The sequence below is a fragment of the Sus scrofa genome, chromosome 12 (assembly GCF_054392235.1).
Source record: "Sus scrofa isolate SSC_HxYL_T2T_F1_AM1 chromosome 12, Sscrofa_HxYL_maternal_Yorkshire_Landrace_v2.0, whole genome shotgun sequence".
Taxonomy (NCBI): Eukaryota; Metazoa; Chordata; class Mammalia; order Artiodactyla; family Suidae; genus Sus; species Sus scrofa.
Window position 1 is genome coordinate 34,026,298 of NC_139394.1, and position 21,216 is coordinate 34,047,513.

The window sequence follows — 21,216 nt, forward strand, 5'->3', positions numbered from 1 at the left end:
GAAGTAGTGGCTTGGAAGATAGAATAATGGGAATAACATAATAAGGACAGCAGACAGAAAACAAAAAAAAAATTAAAGCAGTATAAAGATCTGTGGGATGATATAAAGCAGGCCAAGCTATGCATAATGGGGATTCCAGAAGGAGAAGAAAAAGAAAAGGGATTAAAAATATATTTGAAGAAATTAAGTCTGAAGACTTTGTCAAACCAAAAGAAACATATATCAAGACACAGGAAGAACAGAGGGCCACAAACAAGTGGAACCCAAACAGGCCCACTCCAAAGCATATTATACTAAAAATGGCAAAATTTAAAGATAAGGAGATTATCCTAAAGGCAGCAAGAGAAAAACAAAGTATTAATTATAAAGGAACCCCCATAAGGCTATCAGCTGATTTCTCTACAGAAACACTACAGGTCAGAATAGAGTGACAAGATATAGTCAAAGCTCTTAAAGGGAAAAATCTGCAGCCTAGAATACTTTACTCATCAAGAGTATCATTTTAAATAGAAGCAGAACTAATTTCTCCAACAACAAAAAAATTTAAAAGAGTACAGCAATCCTAAACCCATCTTATAAGAAATACTGAAAAGGCTTCTCTAAATAAAAAAGAAGTAAGAAGAAATAAGATGAAGGAAATCACAACTGGAAAGCAATCATTTAAATAAGCCAGTACACATATCTAAAAGGGAAAATAATTATTTTAAAAGCTATGATAGGAGTTCCCATTGTGGCTCAGTGGTTAAGGAATCCGACTAGGAACAATGAGGTTGTGGGTTCCATCCCTGGCCTTGCTCAGTGGGTTAAGGATCCAGCATTTCCATGAGCTGTGTTGTAGGTTGCAGATGCAGCTTGCATCCCATGTTGCTGTGGCTCAGGCGTAGGCCAGCAGCTACAGCTCTGATTCAATCCCTAGCCTGGGAATCTCCATATGCCGCAGGAGTGGCCCAAGAAATGGCAAAAAAAAAAAAAAAAAAAAAAAACCCTATGATAAACACAAAGAACAGCAAATGGACAAACATGAAGATGTTAAAAAAGTACTTCAAAATCTTAGAATGTAGGGAAGGAAAGTCAGAAAATCTAGAGTCTTTTTTTTAAAGAATCACTTTGAGCTTATATGACAGTCAGGCTAAAGCAAACAGATGCAGGAAGGTGTTAACATACTTGAAAAAAAGGGCAGCCACAAATCAAAACCAGATATTACATTCAGAAATACTTAAATGAAAAGGACACAAGCATAAAATAAAAGGAAATCATCAACCCCAGCAAAAAAAAAAGAAAGAAGGGAACAAAAGAGAAACAGAATCTATTGGAAAACAAGGTTTAAAATAGCAATAAATACATATTTAAAATAATTACTTTAAATGTCAATTGAATGATCCAATTTAAAGATATAGAGTGGCATATTGGATAAAAAATCAAGAGCCTACAATATGCTGTCTACAAGGGATTCACCTTAGAGCAAAGGACACAGATCAAATTGAAAGTGAGGAGATGAAAAAAGACAGTTCATGCCAATGGAAAAGACAGGAAGCAGGAGCTGCAATACTTATATCAGAAAAAAAATAGACTTTAAAATGAAGGCCATAAAGGAAGACAAAAATGGGCATTATTTAATGATAAAAGGATCCATTCAAGAAGAGGATATTACAACCATCTATATGCCCCTAATGTAGGAGTACCCAGATACATACAACAAATACCAACAGGCATAACAAGAGAAGTAGATATGAATACAATAATAGTATGAGATTTTAGCACCCCAGTCACAACACTGGACAGATCCTCTAGACAAAAAATCAATAAGGCAACAGAGATCCTAAATGATGCAATAAAAAAAGTTAGACCTAATGGACATTTCAGTACATTACCTCAAAAAATTCAGAATATGCATTCTTTTCAAGTACACATGGAACATTCTCAAGGATTGACCCCATACTGGGGCACAAAAATAACCTCAACAATGCTAACAGTGTAGAAATTATTTCAAGTGTCTTCTCTGACCACAATTGCATGAAACCAAAAGTCAAGCACAGGAAAAGAAAGGAGAAAAATACTAGCTACATGGAGACTAAACAACAGGCCACTAAAAAACAATGGAACAATGAGAAAATCAAAATGGAAATTTAAAAAATCTTTCTAGAAAAATGATAATGAAGACACTTCCATTCAAAATCTATGGAATGCTTCAAAAGAGCAAAGTTCATAGAGATATAGGACTTCCTCAAAAAAGGGAAAAATCTCAAATCAACATCTTAACCCACCAACTAAAAAAAATTAGAAAAGGAAGAACAAACAAAACCTAAAGTAAGCAGAAAGAAGGAAATCATAAATATCAGAGAGGAAATCAATAAAAGAGATTCAAAAAACAATATATAAATCAAGAAAACCAAGAGCTCTTGTTTTGAAAGGGTAACTACAATTGACAAACCTATGGTCAGAATCACCATGAAGAGAGAAAGGACTGAAATAAACAAGGAGAAATATCAATGGATACTAAAGAAATAAAAAAAGCATATGAGAATACTATGAAAAATTATATGCCAACAAATTTGTCAACCTAGAAGAAATGGACAACATTCTAGAGATTTACAGCCCACCAAAACTTGTTCAAGAAAAAATAGATTAACTTAACAGACCAATCACTAAAAATGAAATTGAATATCTAATAAAAAAGCACTCTCTACAAACAAAATTCCAGGACAAGATGGTTTCATAGGCAAATTCTAGCAAACACACAAAGAACTTATACCCAACTTTCATAAATTATTCCAAAAGGTTGAAGAAGGAGGAGCACTCTCAAAGACATTCTTTGAAGTCATCATCACCCGAATAGCAAAACCAAAGATATTACCAAAAAAGAAAATTATAAGCCAATATATTTGATCAACATAGATGCCAAAATTCTCAAAAAATATTGTAGGAGTTCCCTTCATGGATCAGTGATTAATAAACCCAACTAGGACCCATGAGGATGTAGGTTCAATCCTGGCCTCACTTGGTGGATTAGGATCCAGAGTTGTGATGAGCTGTGGTGTAGCTTGCAGATGCAGCTCAGATCCCACATTGCTATGGTTGTGGTGTAGGCTGGCAGCTATATATCCATTTTAACCACAGCATGGGTACTTCAATATGATGTGGAAGCAGTCCTGAAAAGGAAAAAAAAATTGTTCACAGCCAAATCCAACAACAGATAAAAAAGATCATACAGCATGGCCAAGTGGGATTGATCCCAGGTACACAAGGATGGTTGTGGGATACATAAATTAATCAACATCATATACTGCATTAACAAAATAAAAGACAAAAGCTACATGATCATCTCAATAGATGCATAAAATATATTTGACAAAGTCCAACATCCAGTCATGATGCAAACCCTTATGAAAGGGGGTATAGAAGGAACACACCTTAACATAATAAAAGAAATTTATGTCAAACCCACAGTGAATTTTATACTCAATGGAGAAAAGCTGAAATCCTTCCTGCTAAAATCTGGAACAAGTCAAGGACACCCACTCTCACTACTTTTATTCAACATAATATTGGTAGTCTTAGACACAGTGATGAAACAAATGTATCCAAAGTGGCAGAAATAAAATCATTATTGTATGCAGATGACATGATACTATATAGAACACCCTAAAGATTCCATGCAAAAACTACTGAAACTGATCAATGAATTCAGCAAAGTAGCAGTATACAATATAAACAATCAGATTTTGATTGCATTTCTGTAAACTAAAAATTCAATATTAGAAAAGGAATATAAAAATACGTTACCCTTTAAAATCCCACATAGGAGTTCCCTTTGTGGCTCAGTGGTTAACAAACCTGACTAGAATCCATGAGGATGCGGGTTAGATCCATGGCCTTGCTCAATGGATTAAGGATCCAGCTTTGCTGTGAGCTGTGGTGTAGGTTGCAGATGTGGATCGGATCCCAGGTCACTGTGGCTGTGGCATAGGCTGGAAAGGGTCTGATTTGACCCCTACATTGAGAACCTCCATATGCTATAGGCAAAGCCCTAAAATATCAAATAAGTAAATAAATAAATAAAAAATAAAATTTCACCCCCCCCAATTTAAATACCTAGTAATAAACCTGATGGAGGAGGTGAAAGACTTATATGTTGAGAACTATAAAATATTAATCAAGGAAATTAAATATGGTTTAAAGCAATGGAAAGATATCTCATGCTCCTGGGTTGGAAGAATTAATGTGGTAAAAACGGCCATACCACCCAAAGCAATCTAGGGATTCAATGCAATCCCTATCAAATTAACCATGACATTCATTGCAAAACTAGAACAAACCATCCAAAAAAAAAAATGTAACCATAAAATACCCAGAAATAGCAAAGCAATCTTGAAAAACAAAAATCGAGTAGGATGCATAACTCTCCCATAGTTCAGACAGAATTACAAAGCTACAGTAATCCAGACAGTGAGGTACTGGTACTAAAACAGACATACAGACTGATGGAACCGAATGAAGAACCCAGAAATAAGCCCAGACGCCTATGGTCAATTAATCTGACAAAGGAGGCAAGAACATAAAATGGGAAAAAGACAGTCATTTCAGCAATTGGTGCTGGGAAAATTGGACAGCCACATGGAAATCAATGAAACTGAACACACCCTCATGCCATGCACAAAAATAAACTCAAAATGGCTTGAAGACTTAAACATAAGACACCATCAATGTCCTAAAAGAGACATAGGCAAAACACTCTCTGACATCAAGCATACAAATGTTTCCTTAGGTCAGTCTCCCAAGGCAACAGAAGTAAAAACAAACTGACCAGTTAATCAAACTGACCAGTTTTATACAGCCAATGTAACCATAAAAAAAAAACCTATGGAATGGGAAAATATAGTTTCATACCATGCACTGACAAGGGCTTAATCTCCAAAACATACATGCTTGAATATTGTGCTCCCAAAAAAGTCCATGAAAAATTAGTTCTTTTGTGCTTCCAAACAAACTTTAAAACATTTTTTCAAGTTCTGTGAAAAATGTCCTTGGTAATTTGATAGGGATTGCATTGAATCTGTATATTGCCTTAGGTAGTATAGTCATTTTGATAATATTAACTCTTCCAATCAATGAGCATGGGCATCTATCCAGAGAAAACCATGACTCGCAAAGACACATGTACTCCCGATGTTCATTGCAGCACTATTTGCAATAGCCAAGACATAGCAACAACCTAAATGTCCATTGACAGGGAAGTGGGTCAAGAAGATGGGGTACGTATACACAATGGAATATTACTCAGCCATTAAAAGGAATGAAATACCAGCATTTTTAGCAACACAGATTGACCTAGAAATTATCTTGCTAAGTGAAGTCAGCCATACAATGAGGCACCAACATCAAATGCTTTCACTGACATGTGGAATCTGAAAAAAGGACAGACTGAACTTTTTTGCAGAACATATGCTGACTCATAGACATTGAAAAACTTATGTTCTCTGGAGGAGATAGTTGGGGGGTGGGGGGATGTGCTTGGGCTGTGGGATGGAAATCCTGTGAAATCAGATTGTTATGATCATTATACTGCTAGAGATGTGATAAATTCATTTGAGTAATAAAAAAATAGTTCTTTTATTGGTTCTTCAAAGAGAATTCACCCTTGCCTGAAAAGTAATAAATTCAGCTTAGTTTAAAATATATTTGAGAAGTAATTTTTTCCCTCAGCAATACTAGCACATGTTTTGACTTATTAAAAAAATATGACAAGTATAAAAGTTGGTGTTCACTCATAGTATTGGTAGAACTAGAGGGCAAGGACAGTTATACTTAGGATGCTTAAATGGTGAATGATGAAAAAGAGGCATGCAAAAGAGAGTTGCCAATTTATGAGTACACAATAACAAATTTTGGTAAAATGAAAAGATATACAAATATAGCTGTTCTTCAAACTGGAACACATTTAGACAGAGAGAATATACTATACATAAATACAGCATGACCATAGGCATAAATTGTGAATGTCCCTGGAAAACTGAGGGTTATGTTCCAATTAATTATAGAATTTTGTCTCCACATTCTTAACCTGTTTTCTGATTGGTTCAACTAATTGGGTTATTTTCCTTACACTAGAGACAAATGTAATGAATCTGTTTAGCCACTTTTCCCTAGCTCTTAATGTATTTAAAAAATACATGAAAAAAAGAGCATGTATTAAAAAAAAAAATCTGACTACTTTTATTATAGCAGATTTGTGAAGAAATATAAATCTCTAACAAGCCAATAAAAGAAATATTGGTGATTTTAGGAGATGTAAGGTGCTCTTTACCTTGGAAAAAGGTAAACTTTTATATTAAACTCTTTGTATAGTACAAGCTCAAATAGCATGCTTTAATCTTAAATCTTGACCTCAATTGAAAGTAATATTGGAAAGGATTGCAGTGGTACTTAAAGAGATTGAGAAGATAATTCAACTTCCTTAAAGGACATTGATGGTATCAACCTCTCTAGCACTATCCTGTAAATTTTTTAAATTTCTTAACATTTATTAATATACATCTTTTTTCAACTGTATAGCATGGTAACACAGTTACACATACATGTATACATTCTTTTTTCTCACATTACATATTCCATCATAAGTTACTAGACAGAGTTCCCAGTGCTACAGAGCAGGATCCCATTGCTAATCCATCCTGAAGGCAATATTCTCCATATATTTACCCTAAGCTCCCAGTCTTTTGCACTCCCTCCCTATTGGCAACAAAAAGTCTCTTCTCTAACTCCATGATTTTCTCTTCAGTGGGAAGTTTCCTTTATGCTGTATATTATATTCCAGAAATAAGTGATATCATATGGTATTTGTCTTTGGCTTTATGATTTATTACACTCAGTATGAGAGTCTCTAGTTCCATCCATGTTGCTGAAAATGGCAATATTTTGATCTTTTCTGTGGCTGAAGAGTATTCCATTGTGTGTGTGTGTATATATATATATATATATACATATATATATATATATACACATATATCTCACATCTTCCTAATCCAACCATCTATTTGTGGACATTTTGGGTGATTACAAGTCTTGGCTATTGTGAATAGTGCAACAATGAACATGTGGGTCCATGTGTAATTTTTAAGGAGAGTTTTGTCCAGATATATGTCCAAGAGTGGGATTGCTGGGTCATATGGTAGTTCTATGTATAGATTTTTAAGGTATCTCTATACTGATCTCCATAGTTGTTGTACCACCTTACATTCCCACCAGTGGTTCAGGAGGGTAACTTTTTCTCCACACCTCTTCCAGCATTTGTTATTTGTGGACATATTAATGATGGCCATTCTGACTGGTGTGAGGTGCTATCTCATGGTCATTTTGATTTGCATTTCTCTAATAATCAGGAAGGTTAAGCATTGCATCAAGTGTTTGTTGGACATCTGAATATCTTCTTGGAGAAATGTCTCTTCAGGTCTTTTGCCCATTTTTCATATTGGTTGTTGGCTTTTTTGCTCTTGAGTTGTATATGTTGTTAATATATTCCAGAGATTAAATCCTTGTCAGTTGCATCATTTGAAACTATTTTCTCCCATTCTGTAAGTTGTCTTTTTGTTTTCTTTTTGGTTTATTTTGCTGTGCAAAAGCTTGTCAGTTTGATTAGGTCCCATTGGTTTATTCTTGTTTTTATTTCTGTTGCTTTGGGAGACTGACCTGAGAAGACATTTGTAAGGATGCTGTCAGAGAAATGTATTGCCTATATTCTCTTCCAGGAGTTTGATGGTGGCTTGTCTTATATTAAGTCTTTCAGCCATTTTGGAATTATTGTTGTGCATGGTGTGAGGGTGTGTTCTAATTTCATTGCTTTGCATGCATCTGTCCAGGTTTCCCAGAAATTCTGGCTGAAAAGACTGTCTTTTTCCCATTCTATGTCTTCTTGCCTCCCTTTTCAAAGATTAGTTGACCAAAGGTGTCTGGGTTTATGTGTGGGTTCTATATTCTGTTCTATTGGTCTATCTGTCTGTTTTGGTACCAGTACCGCACTGTCTTGATGACTGTGGCTTTGTCATATTGCCTGCAGTTTGGGAGAATTATGCCTCCTGCTTGGTTTTTGTTCCTCAGGATTGCTTTGGCAATTCTGGGTCTTTTGTGGTTCTAGTTATAAGAAGGTTCTTGGTCCATAGGCAGATGGAGAGTCCACAAGAAAAAAGTTCATCTACTAGGGAAATTTCACATCAGGTGGGAATGTCTATATGTCCTGCCACCAAAAGAAGGAAACCTGGAGGAATCTGGCTGGGGATGATAGCTATGACTGAGGCAACAGCATGGCAACAGGTGGGTGGAAATCAGCATTGCTCACTCCAACATATTCTCCTGAAAGGACATTTTGGTGATGAATTTCCATGGCTACCACTTTTTATAATCTTTATTATTCCTTTTTTAATAATAATTTTTGTCATTCTGATGCTTTATATGTCAAATTTTATCTCTCTGATTATTAATAAAGCTGAGAATCTATAACTATATTAGCCACCTGGGATGTCTTTTCTATGAGTTACTTATTCATATACTTTATCATGTATTTTCTACTGATTTCCAATCCTTTTAACTTTATACTTTCAAATTTCAGTTTCTTTTTCCTAAATTAATCATTCAAATGTGTGTGTTTATTCTTTGTGCATATTCGTTGTAACAGGTTTATAAAGATATGATTGGCAAACAATATATTTAAGATATTTTAAATTTACAATTTGACACCAGTTTACACGTATGCACCCAGGGAAACATCACCATAATCAATGTAATAAACATAGGCAACTCCCTTAAAAGATTCCTTGTGTATGATTGTAATGCTTTTCTCCACTTTTCCTGGCCATGCTTTTATCCTTGTACAGTGATCAATAGCGCAGCATTGTATCATAAAATGTTAGTTTGCATGTTCTTGCCTTTATACTAGTAAACAATCCAGAATGTACTTTATTGGATTGGCTTCATTCTTTCAACATAATCATTTCAAGATTTATCCATCTACCACTAGTGTATGCCTTCTTATTTCCAAGTAGTATTTTACTCATTTTTGTACACTAGAGCTTGTTTTTCCATTCATTTATTTTTTACAATTTTTATTTTAGTTTATTTATGTTAATTTCTGCTGTACAGAAATGTGACCCAGTTATATATGTATACACATTATTTTTCTCAAATTATCCTCCATCATGTTCCATCACAAGTGATTAGATGTAGCTACCTGTGCTATACAGAAAGATTTTATGGCTTATCCACTCCAAATGCAATAGTTTGCATCTACTAACTCCAAATTCTCAGTACACCACACTCCCTCCTCCTCCCTCTTATCAACCGCAAGTCTATTATCCATGTCTTTGGGATTGGTTCTTTTCCATAGTGAGGTTCATTTGTGCTATATATTGGATTCAAAATATAATTGATATCATAGGGTATTTGTCTTTCTTTTTCTGACTTACTTCATTTAGTATGAGAGTCTCTAGTTCCACCCATGTTACTGCAATTGACATTATATTGTTCTTTTTTTATGGCTGAGTAGTAAACCACTGTGTATATGTATAACATCGTCTTAGTCCATTCAGCTGTTGATGGACATTTGGGTTGCTTCCATATTTTGGCTATTGTGAATAATGCTGTGATGAACACAGGAGTGCATGTGTCTTTTCAATGAAATTTGTGTCCAGCTATATGCTCAGGAGTGGGATTGCTAAATCATATGGTACTTCTATATTTAGTTTTCTGAGGTACCTCTATGCTGTTTTCCATAGTGGTTGTACAAATTTACATTCCAACAAACAGTGTAGGAGGGTTTTTTTTTTTACATCCTCTCCAGCACTTGTTATTTGTTGACTTGTTAATGATGACCATTCTAACCTCATGGTAGTAATGATTTGCATTTCTCTAATAATTAGTGATGTTAAGCATTTTTTTTTTTCCAGTGCCTGATGGTCATCCTTATGTATTCTTTGGAGAAATGTCTATTCAGATCTTCTGCACATTTTTCAATTGGGTTGTTTGGTTATTTGCTGTTGAGTTGTATGTATTAATTGTATATTTTGTAAATTAAGCCCTTCTTGGTTGCATCATTCATTTGAAATTAGTTTTTACCATTCCGTAGTTTGTCTTTTTCTATGGTTTCCTTTGTTGTGGAAAAGCTTGTAAGTTTGGTTAGGTCCAATTGGTCTTAATTTTGCATTTATTTCTGTTGCCTTGGAGGCTGACTAGAACATTTGCATGGTTGATGTCAGGAGTTTTCCCTATGTTCTCTTCTAAGGATTTTCTTGGAATCTTGTCTTATGTTAAAGTATTTAAGCCATTTTGAGTTTATTTTTGTGCTTGGTGTGAGGGTGTGTTCTAGTTTCATTGATTTACATGAAGCTGTCCAGTTTTGCCAGCAACACTAGCTGAAGAGACTGTCTTTTCCTATTTTATATTCCTGCCTCCTTTGTTGAAGATTAATTGACTATAGGATTCTGGGTTTATTTCTGGGTTCTTCATTCTGTTCCATTGGTCTGTATGTCTGTTTTTGTTCTAGTACTACACTGTATTGATTACCATAGCTTTATAATATTGTCTGAAGTCTGGGAGAGTTATGCCTCCTGCTTTTTTTTTCCCTCAGGATTACTTTGACAATACTTGGTCTTTTATCCATTAATTTCTTAATGGATAATCAAGCTGTTACCAAATATTTGGTATCTCAAAGCTGCTCTAAACATTTCTGGAATACATTTCCACTTACCTTGAATAAATGCCTAAGAATTGAATGAGTATGTCATATGGTAAGTGTGTGTCAAATTTCTTAAGAAAATGCTAAAATTTTTCCTAAAGGGTCTATACAATTTTACAGTTCCACCAGAAGGCTATAGAACTTACTAGCTCTGCTTAGAACCCCAAAATTTTTATGATAAGCCTTTCAAAATTTTAGCCAATCTAATCAGTGTATATTTCTTTAAAATTTTATGTTTTATTGTCAGTCAAGGTTTTATGTATTTATTTTTTAATTTATTTATTGATTTTTCTGCTGTACAGCATGGGGGCCAAGATACACTTACATGTATACATTTTTTTTCCACCCTTCATTCTGTTACAATATAAGTATCTAGACATAGTTCTCAATGCTACTCAGCAGGATCTCCTTGTAAATCCATTCCAAGTTGTATCCGATAACACCAAGCTCCCTATAACTCCCACTCCCTCCCTCTCCCCCCAGGCAGCCACAAGTCTTTTCTCCAGGACCATGATTTTCTCTTCTGTGTAAATGTTCCTTTGTGCTTTTATATTAGATTCCAGTTATAAGTGATATCATATGGTATTTGTCTTTGTCTTTCTGGCTCATTTCACTCAGTATGAGATTCTCTAGTTCCATCCATGTTGCTGCAAATGGAATTATGTCATTCATTTTTATGGCTGAGTAGTATTCCATTGTGTATGTGCACCATGTCTTCTGAATCCAATCATCTGTTGATGGACATTTGGGTTGTTTCCATGTCCTGGCTATTGTGAATAGTGCTGCAATGAACACGCGGGTGCATGTGTCTCTTTTAAGTAGAGTTTTGTCTGGATATATACCCAAGAGTGGGATTGTGGGGTCATATGGAAGTTCTATGTATAGATTTCTAAGGTATCTCCAAACTGTTCTCCATAGTGGCTGTACCAGTTGACATTCCCACCAGCAGTGCAGGAGGGTTCCCTTTTCTCCACAGCCCCTCCAGCACTTGTTGTTTGTGGATTTATTAATGATGGCCATTCTGAGTGGTGAGAGGTGGTATCTCATGGTAGTTTTGAATTGCACTTCTCTTATAATCAGCGATGTTGAGAATTTTTTCATGTGTTTGTTGGCCATCTGCATATCTTCTTTGGAGAAATGTCTATTCGGTTCTTTTGCCAATTTTTCCATTGGGTGATTGGCTTCTTTGCTGTTGAGTTGTATAAATTGCTTATATATTCTAGAGATTAAGCCCTTGTCAGTTGCATCATTTGAAACTATTTTCTCCCATTCTGTAAGTTTTCTTTTTGTTTTCTTTGTGGTTTCCTTTGCTGTGCAAAAGTTTTTCAGTTTGATTAGGTCCAATTGATTGATTTTTGATCTTATTTCTGTTACTTTGGGAGACTGACCTGAGAAACTATTCATGATGTTGATGTCAGAGGGTGTTTTGCCTATGTTTTCTTATAGGAGTTTGATGGTGTCCTGTCGTATATTTAAGTCTTTCAGCCATTCTGAGTTTATTTTTGTGCATGGCATGAGGGTGTGTTCTACTCTCATTCATTTGCATGCAACTGTCCAGGTTTCCAAGCAATGCTTGCTGAAAAGGCTCTCATTTTCCCATTTTATGTTCTTGCCTCCCTTGTCAAGGATTAATTGACAAAAGCTGTCTGGGTTTATTTCCAAGTTCTCTATTCTGTTCCATTGGTCTGTCTGTCTGTTTTGGTACCAGTTCCACACTGTCTTGATGACTGTGGCTTTGTAATGTTGCCTGAAGTCTGGGAGAGTTATGCCTCCTGCTTGGTTTTTGTTTCTCAGGATTGCTTTGGCAATTCTGGGTCTTTTGTGGTTCCATATAAATTTTTGGATTGTATGTTTTAGTTCTGTGAAAAATATCCTGGGTCATTTGATATGGATCACATTGAATCTGTAGATTGCTCTGGATAGTATGGCCATTTTTGCAATATTGATTTTTCCAATCCATGAACATGGAATATCTTTCCATTTCTTTACTTCTTCTTTGATTTCTTTGATTAAAGTTTTAGTGTTCTCAGCATATAAGTCCTTTACCTCCTTGGTCAGGTGTATTCCAAGGTATTTGATTTTGTGAGGTGCAATTTTAAAAGGTATTATTCTTTCGTATTCCTTTTCTAATATTTCATTGTTGGTATACAGACATGCGACTGACTTCTGAATGTTAATCTTATATCCTGCTACTCTGCTGAATTTGTTAATCAGTTCAAGTAGTTTTGGGGTTGAGTCCTTAGGGTTTTCTATGTATAGTATCATGTTGTCTGCATACAGTGACAGTTTTATTTCTTCTCTTCCTATTTGGAATGCTTTTATTTCTTTTGTTTGTCTAAATGCTGTGGATAGGAGTTCCAATATTTTGTTGAATAGAAGTGGTGAGAGTGGGCATCCCTGTCTTGTTCCAGATTTGAGTGAAAAGAATTTCAGCTTTTCTCCATTGAGTATTATATTTGCAGTGGTTTTGTCATAAATGGCTTTGATTATGTTCAGGAATATTCCCTCTATACCCACTTTGGCAAGAGTCTTGTTCATGAATGGATGTTGGAGTTTGTCAAATGCTTTTTCTGCATCTATTGAGATGATTATATAGTTTTTGACTTTTTTTAATGCAGTGTATGACATTGATTGATTTGAGTATGTTCAACCATCCTTGTGAAACTGGGATGCACCCTACCTGGTCATGTTGTATGTTCTTTTTCATATGTTGTTGGATTCTGTTGGCTAAGATTTTGCTGAGAGTTTTTGCGTCTGTATTCATCAAAGATGTTCTTTTCTTTTTTGGTGGTATCTTTTTATGGTTTTGGAATTACATTGACGGTGGCATCATAGAATATCTTTGGGAGTATTCCTTCTTCTTCAACCTTTTGAAAGAGTTTAAGGAGGATGGGCACCAATTCCTCTTTATATGTTTGGTAGAATTCTCCTGTGAAGCCATCTGGTCCTGGACTTTTATTTGTAGGGAGTGTTTTTATGACATCTTCAATGTCATTTCTAGTGATAGGTCTGTTCAGTTGGTCTGTTTCTTCTTGATTCAGTTTTAGCAGGCTGTAAGCTTCTAGAAAATTGTCCATTTCTTCCAGATTGTCAAACTTGTTGCCATATAGTTGTTCATAGTATTCTCTTCAGGTTTTTTTTTTTTTCCTGCAGAATCCGTTGTAATTTCTTCTTTTTCACTTCTAATTTTGTTTATTTGGGTTCTTTCTCTCCTTTTTGTAGTGAGTCTAGCCAGGGGTTTGTCAATTTTGTTTACCTTTTCAAAGAAACAGCTCTTGGTTTTATTAAATTTCTCTACTGTTTTTTGAATCTCTTTTTTATTAATTTCTTCTTTGATCTTTATAATTTCCTTCCTTCTGCTGACTTTAGGTCTTTTTTGTTCTTCTTTTTCTAATTCGTTTTGGTGAAAGTTTAAGTTGTCAGTTTGGGATCTTTCTTCTTTTTTGAGAAAGGCCTCTATAAATTTCCCTCTGAGCACTGCTTTTGTGGCCTCCCATAGATTTTGAGAGGTTGTGACTTCATTATCATTTGTCTCAAGGTATTTTTTAATTTTCTTCTTGATTTCCTCATTGACCCATTGGTTTTTTAGTAGCATGTTGTTTAGTCTCCATATAGTAGTTTTTTCTCATTTCTTTTCCCATGCTTGATTTCTAGTTTCATGGCATTGTGGTCAGAGAAAATACTTGAGATAATTTCTATGCTTCTAAATTTGTTGAGGTTAGCTTTGTGTCCCAATATATGGTCAATTCTTGAGAATGTTACATGCGCACTTGAGAAGAATATGTATTCTGATTTTTTTGGATGTAGTGTCCTGAAGATGTCAATTTAGTCTAACTTTTCTATTATTTCCTTTAGGATATCTGTTGCTTTATTGGTTTTCTGTCTAGACAATCTTTCCATTGGTGTGAGTGGGGTATTAACATCTCCTACTATGATTGTATTCTCATCAATTTCTCCCTTTATGTCTGTTAATATCTGTTGTATGTATCTGGGTGCTCCTGTATTTCAGGCATATATGTTTATGATAGTAATATCCTCTCCTTAATCATTAAATAGTGTCCATCTTTGTCTTTCTTTATGTCTTTTGTTTCAAAGTCAATTTTGTCTGATATGAGTATTGCAACTCCTGCTTTCCTGTCATGTCTATTGGCATGAAATATTTTTCCTCACCCCTTCACTTTCAATCTATATGTGTCCTTTGTCCTAAGCAGGGTTTCTTGTAGTCAGCAGATTGAAGGGATTTGCTTTTTTATCCACTCAGCCATTCTGTGTCTTTTGATTGGAGCATTCAGTCCATTGACATTTAAGGTGATAATTGATAGAAGATTATTTATTGCCATTTTAAACTTTGTGTTCCAGTTGATTCTATGATTCTCCATTCTTCCCTTCTTCTTTTGGTTGAATGGTCTCCAATTACTTTCTGCTTGAGTGTTTTTCTTTTCATTTTTTGCGGATGCAATATTTGGTTTTGAGTTGTGGTTGCCCTGTTTTTAAAGAATGCTAACCCCTTCCTATAATTGTTAGTTTTTGCCTGATGGTCCTGTAGGTTCAAACACTTCATTAATATACTAAAATTAAGAAGAGAAACAGAAAAAAAAGAAAGAAAAGAAAAAGAATTAAATAAGAGAATTTATTTCCTCATATCCCCTGCCCACATTTTATGATTTTGATGACTCTTTTTTTTCTTATTAATTTTATTTTGTTTGAAACATGTTAATGATTAAATCTGTATGCTGGCTTGCTTGAGTGACTGCTCTCTGATTGTGGTTTCCTCAATCTTCATTCTTCCTCTTTTTTTTCTTTTCTTTTTCCTCCCTTTCTTTCCTTCCTTTCTTTTTGGTTTAGAGAAGCCCTTTCAATATTTCTTCAACCCCAGGTTTTGTATTGCTGTATTCTTTTAGTTTTGTTTGTTGGAAAAAAAATTTTATTTCCCCTTCTATTTTAAATGATATTCTTGCTGGATAGAGTATTCTAGGTTGCATATTTTTTTCCTTTTAGCACTTTAAATATCTCTTGCCATTCCCTCCTGGCCAATAGAGTTTCTGTAGAGAAATCAGCTAATAATCTTATAGGGGTTCCCTTGTAGGTAACATTTTGCTTTTCTCTTGCTGCCTTTAGGATCCTTTCTTTATCATTAACTTTTGCCACTTTTATTATAGTGTGTCTTGGTGTGGGTCTATTTGGGTTCAACTTGTTTGGGGTCCTCTGTGCTTCCTGTATCTTGAAGCACAGTATCCTTTAGATTTGGGAAGTTTCCAGCGATAATTGCTTCAAATATATTTTCCATCCCCTTTTCTTTTTCTTCTCCTTCTGGAATTCCTATTGTGAATAGACTGGCCCACTTTATATTATCTCATATGTCTCTGATATTGTTTCATATTTTTTCATTTGGCTTTCTGTCTGCTGACCTGATTGGGTGATTTCCATTATTCTATCTTCCACATCACTAATTCTTTCTTTTGTATTATCCATTCTGGTTTTTACTGCCCTCAGCTCATTTTGTATCACTGCAAATGAATTTTCTAGTTTTTCTTGGCTCCTCCTCATATTTTCTAGTTCCTTTCTGAGGGAGTCTGCATTACTGTTCCTATCTTCTCTTAATTCCTTCAGTATTTTCACTTTCTCCCTTTTGAACTCCATGTCTGTCAGACTGCAGAGGTCTGTTTCATTGTTAACTGCTTTAGGTGAGCTCTCCTGTTGGTTTAACTGTGGGTCATTTCTCAGCTTCATCTTGCTTGTTGTTTTCTTTTTCTTGGTGGAGTTGTACTTCCCATGGCCAAGCAGGGTTTGCCTTGGCACCATTGTGGAATGTTCTGCCTTGTGTGGCATTGTTGATTGTCTTCTTTCAAGCAGTGTGGATTTTCTTGGGGGTGGGCGGGGCTTACAAGGTGTCTCTGAAGCAAAGGAGGACTTCCTGAAGGCAGACAGGACTGGGAGGTCTGCACTGCATTGGAAGCAGATTTCACGCCACTGGGCAGAGGTTGCTCTAGTGTTTCTTGGCTATGGGGCTCTTCTAGGGGGCTGGCGGTGCTGGTCATCTGTTCCATGGGAGTGCAACACCCCACAAGTGTGGGAGCAGCCAGCTGGGCTGTTGCGAATCTAAGGCACTCTTTCCCAGCGTAGCATGGATTGGCAGGATCACACAGCAATGGAGGTAGATTTGGACAGCCAGGCTGAGCTTGTACTAGCTTTTCTGGGCTGCAGGCATTTTCCTGGTGGTGGTGGTGCTAGGTGCTGCTCTGTGGGAGTGTAACCTATCCAGAGGGCAGGCAGGCCAGGGCAGGGAAAGCCCCTGCAGTGGTCAGCTTCCTGCAAATTTTGAGGCCAGCCTTCTGGGATGGCAGGCAGTCTCAGGTCCTGTGCATTGGCACAGGGTAAGTGGAGGGGGGATGCACCAGGAAACACAGCTTTCTGATAGCTAGTAGGCAGGTGAGCTCACTGTGGTGTGGGGAATATTCTATGGTGGCCCACCCCTCCTCCTCTCCTCTCCCCAACACTGGCACCTTGTCTCTCCTGCAGATCCAGCTCTTCTCCCAGGTTCCCTCTGATGTGGCTTTCCACCCCCCAACCTTTTGTGTATTGCATCATGCACACACAACATTCAGCTACCTAGTCTCCCAGGCAGTCTTTGCCCCAAGATCTGGTCAGACCAGTTCCTGCTCCCCCAAGCAGTCTCAGCACCACTCAGCCCAGCCTGTTCCCATTCCCAGGGACTAACCTCTATAGCCAAAGGCTCAGTGCCCAGCCCCCACCCAAGCATCTCAGTTCTTGGTGCCTGTGCCAGCAGTTCAGATGATCTGTTCAGTTCTCACTCTGCTCTTCAGAACTCAGACTTACTGCTGCAATCTTTTCTGCATCAGGAAGGCCCTCCAATTCAGTTGATCTTTCCATCGAGTAGGTGACTTTCCAGGGTGTGGGATCCTTTTCTTCTCCACAGTTCCCTTTTGGGAGTGCCCATCCAGCTCTGATTCACCTTCTCTCACTCTCCTCTTTTCTCTTGTTTTACCCAGTTATGTCATGAGATTCTTGCCCTTATTGGAGTTTAGGTTCTTCTGCCAGCGATTAATTGCTGTTCTGTGTGAGTCATATCAACTGTAGATGTGGTTTTTTTGTTGTGTTTGTGGGAGAGTGTGAGTGTGTCCCCCTACTGTTCCACCATCTTGCCTTTCTCCAGTGTATATTTCATTTTGATGTTAGTTTGCATTTCCATAATGAGTAAGGATGTTGAGAGTAATGATGCGAAGTATTTGTGTGTTTATTTGCAACATGTACATCTTCTTTGCTAAAGTGTCTTTTAAAATTTTTAAACCTATATTTATTGAATATTTGAATTCTTCTTATTGATTATGGAGAATACTTTAAATATTCTGATATAAATTTTTATTAGAATTGCAAATGTTTTTTATCATTCCTTTTTAACAAGTTTAAATTCAAAATTTTTTTCTCTTTCTCTCTTTTTAAATATCTTAGTACTTTCTTAAATCACTTCCTGTGAGAAACAGCATTTTTTAATGTTGCTACTTTTGTTGAGAATATAAAAATTTATGTCCACTGAATTTCCTATAATCACATTTCATATAGAGTATATCATCTGTATAAATTATATATTTTTTTAGTTTTTCAATTTAAAAAATTTTTTTCTTTTTTTTTCTTTTCCCACTGTACAGCAAGGGGGTCAGGTTATCCTTACATGCATACATTACAATTACATTTTTTCCCCCACCCTTTCTTCTGTTGCAACGTGAGTATCTAGACATAGTTCTCAATGATCTCTAAATCAATTTGTTTTTTTCATTTTCTATCCATTTTTAAGAAATTGAAGCATACATGCCAGTATTAAAATTTGCTTAAAAATAAAGCACTATTTGCATCCATGAGAAATAATTCAGACAAGTGATTCATTTTTTATAAATAATATCAGAGGCATTTGTTCAAAACTCATTATTTGACCTATAGGCATATATTTAGCTGGAACAGAGAGTCAAAAGGATATTCATAGCTATGCAATTAATTGATTTCAATAAAATTGTCAAGATGATTCAATAGAAAATAATTTTATTTCACCAAATATTGTTGTAGCAATATGACAATGAAAAAATTTTAAATGAAAATAAAAGCCCAATGGTTGAAAATATAGAACCTGAATCTATCTTGTTTTTCTCACCACATAAAAACATCATTGGTATTTGATTATATACAAAAATACAAACATCTAGAAGAAAACAGGTAGATAATATTTGTAACTTTGGATCAGGCTTTTTTTTTTAATTTGACAAATAAACAGGAAATGTAAAACTTAAAAACTGAGGTGGACTAAGATGGTGGAGGAGTAAGAGGTTGTTCTTATCTTGTCCAGCAAACACATCAAAAAACACATCTACACATAAAACAACTCACAAAGAACATCAACTGAATGCTGACAGAAGATCTTAAACCTCCAAAAATGGCAAGAAACTCCTGACATAACTTGGTAGAACAAAAGAAAAAGAGGGAGAAAAAAGGAATTAGGACTGTACTAGCATTCCTAAGTGGAAGCCGTGAAGGAGAAAAGGAACCCATATCCTGGGAAGACACCTAACTGAAATATCATGGTCTACAGGATGTGGGAGCAAAACCACCACATTTATCTGTGGCCCCAGAGGTGGGAGAGGAATGCCACCCCTAGGGGTCTGTGAACAGGCATCACTTGCAGCCCAAATCACTCAAGGACATCACAGAGAAGGAATTGTGACTGAACTGGTGCTCTTACACTGCCTCAGAACACACCAGCCCTGCTGCTGCCACTGCTGAATGCTCTTGGCAGAAACCATACACCTGATCTCTGTCACTTCCCAGGATCTTGCAACTAGAAGTAGCCTGTGCAGCACTTCCTATGTGGGCTAAGTGAGATGGGTTGCTACATGCATGGACTACAGGTGGCAGGGACAAGCCACCACAATTGTCACTGATTCCAGAGATGGGCATGGCCCACTACAACTACAGTTCCTTGAACAGGCACCAGCTTTGCTTCCAATCACCTCAGATGAGAGCCTTAGAATTGAACTGTTGCTCTCACGTCCCTGGGACCTCACGCACCCTTATGCTATTACTGCCAAATGTCCTGGTCACCTTGTAGATCTGCCTGGAGCTCATTACCACTTCCCAGGAACCTTAAACTTGTAGTAGCCTGTGACACCTTCCTACAGGTCCTTACTGCTGTTAAGAGCCCAGCAATCATGCACTATCTGATAGACCTAATCATTGCCTCCTTCTCACTGAAAAAACACTGAGCATCCTGGGGGTAACGGCCTGCTCACACTGAAGAAAGAGCACATATTGAAGTTCCCACACCAAAAATTTATATAACCACCCCCAAAAATACAAGGGACTGCTCTGACACAGAAATAGCCTTACAAGAATCGTTTGACTTCCTCAAACACAGAGAGAAAAAAAAAAAAAAAAAAAAAAAAAAAAAAAAAAAAAAACATAAGTAAGATGAAGAAGCTCAGAAAGCATTACTAGTTAAAGGAACAGGATAATTCACCTAAATCAGTCAAAAATGAAAAAGCCCTCTGCATTCTGACAGACATTGAGTTTGAAAAGGAGATAGTGAAAATACTGAAGGAATTAGGGCTGAATATCAAGGATTGAAGAGAAGATACAAACAGTAATGCAGATTCCTTAAAATATAAGGAGGAGCCAAGTAAAATTAGAAAATTCATTTGCGGAGATGCAAACTAGAGCTGAAGGCACTAAAGAGGAGAATGAATAATGCAAAGGAATGAAACACTGATGTGGAGATAGAATAATGGAAATCACCCAATCAAAAAAGCAGACAGAACACCAATGAAAAAACATGAAAGCAATATAACATTTCTATGGGATAATATAAAGCAGGCCAATCTATGCAAAAGAGGAATTCCAGAAGGAGAAGTAAAAGAAAAGGGAATTGAAAATATATTTGAAGAAATTAAGTCTGAAAAATTCCCAAATCTAAAGGAAACTGATATAACACAGGAAGCACAGAGGGGTCAAACATATTGAATACAAATAGGCCCACAACAAGACATAGTATAATATAAAGGCCAAAGTTAAAGATAAAAAGAGGATCCTAAAGGCAGAAAGAGAAAAGCAAAGCGTTAATTATAAGGGAACCCCCATAAGGCTATCAGCTGATTTCTTTACAGAAACACTACAGGTAGTGGCAAGAGCTGAAAGGAGAAAATTTACAGAAGCGAATACTCTATCCAGTAAAAATATCATTTAAAATAGAAGGGGAAATAAAGAATTTCTCTAACAACAACAAAAAAACTAAGTGTACAGCAAAACTATACTCGCATCAAAATAAATATTGAAACGCCTTATCTGAAATAAAAAAAAGAACCAGTCAGAAGAAATAGAATGGAAGAAAACACAGTTGGATAGCAATCACTTAAATAAGCCAGCATACAGATCTAAATATGAAGATATTAAAAGAAAGAACGAAAGAAAGAAAGAGACAGACATCAAAATCA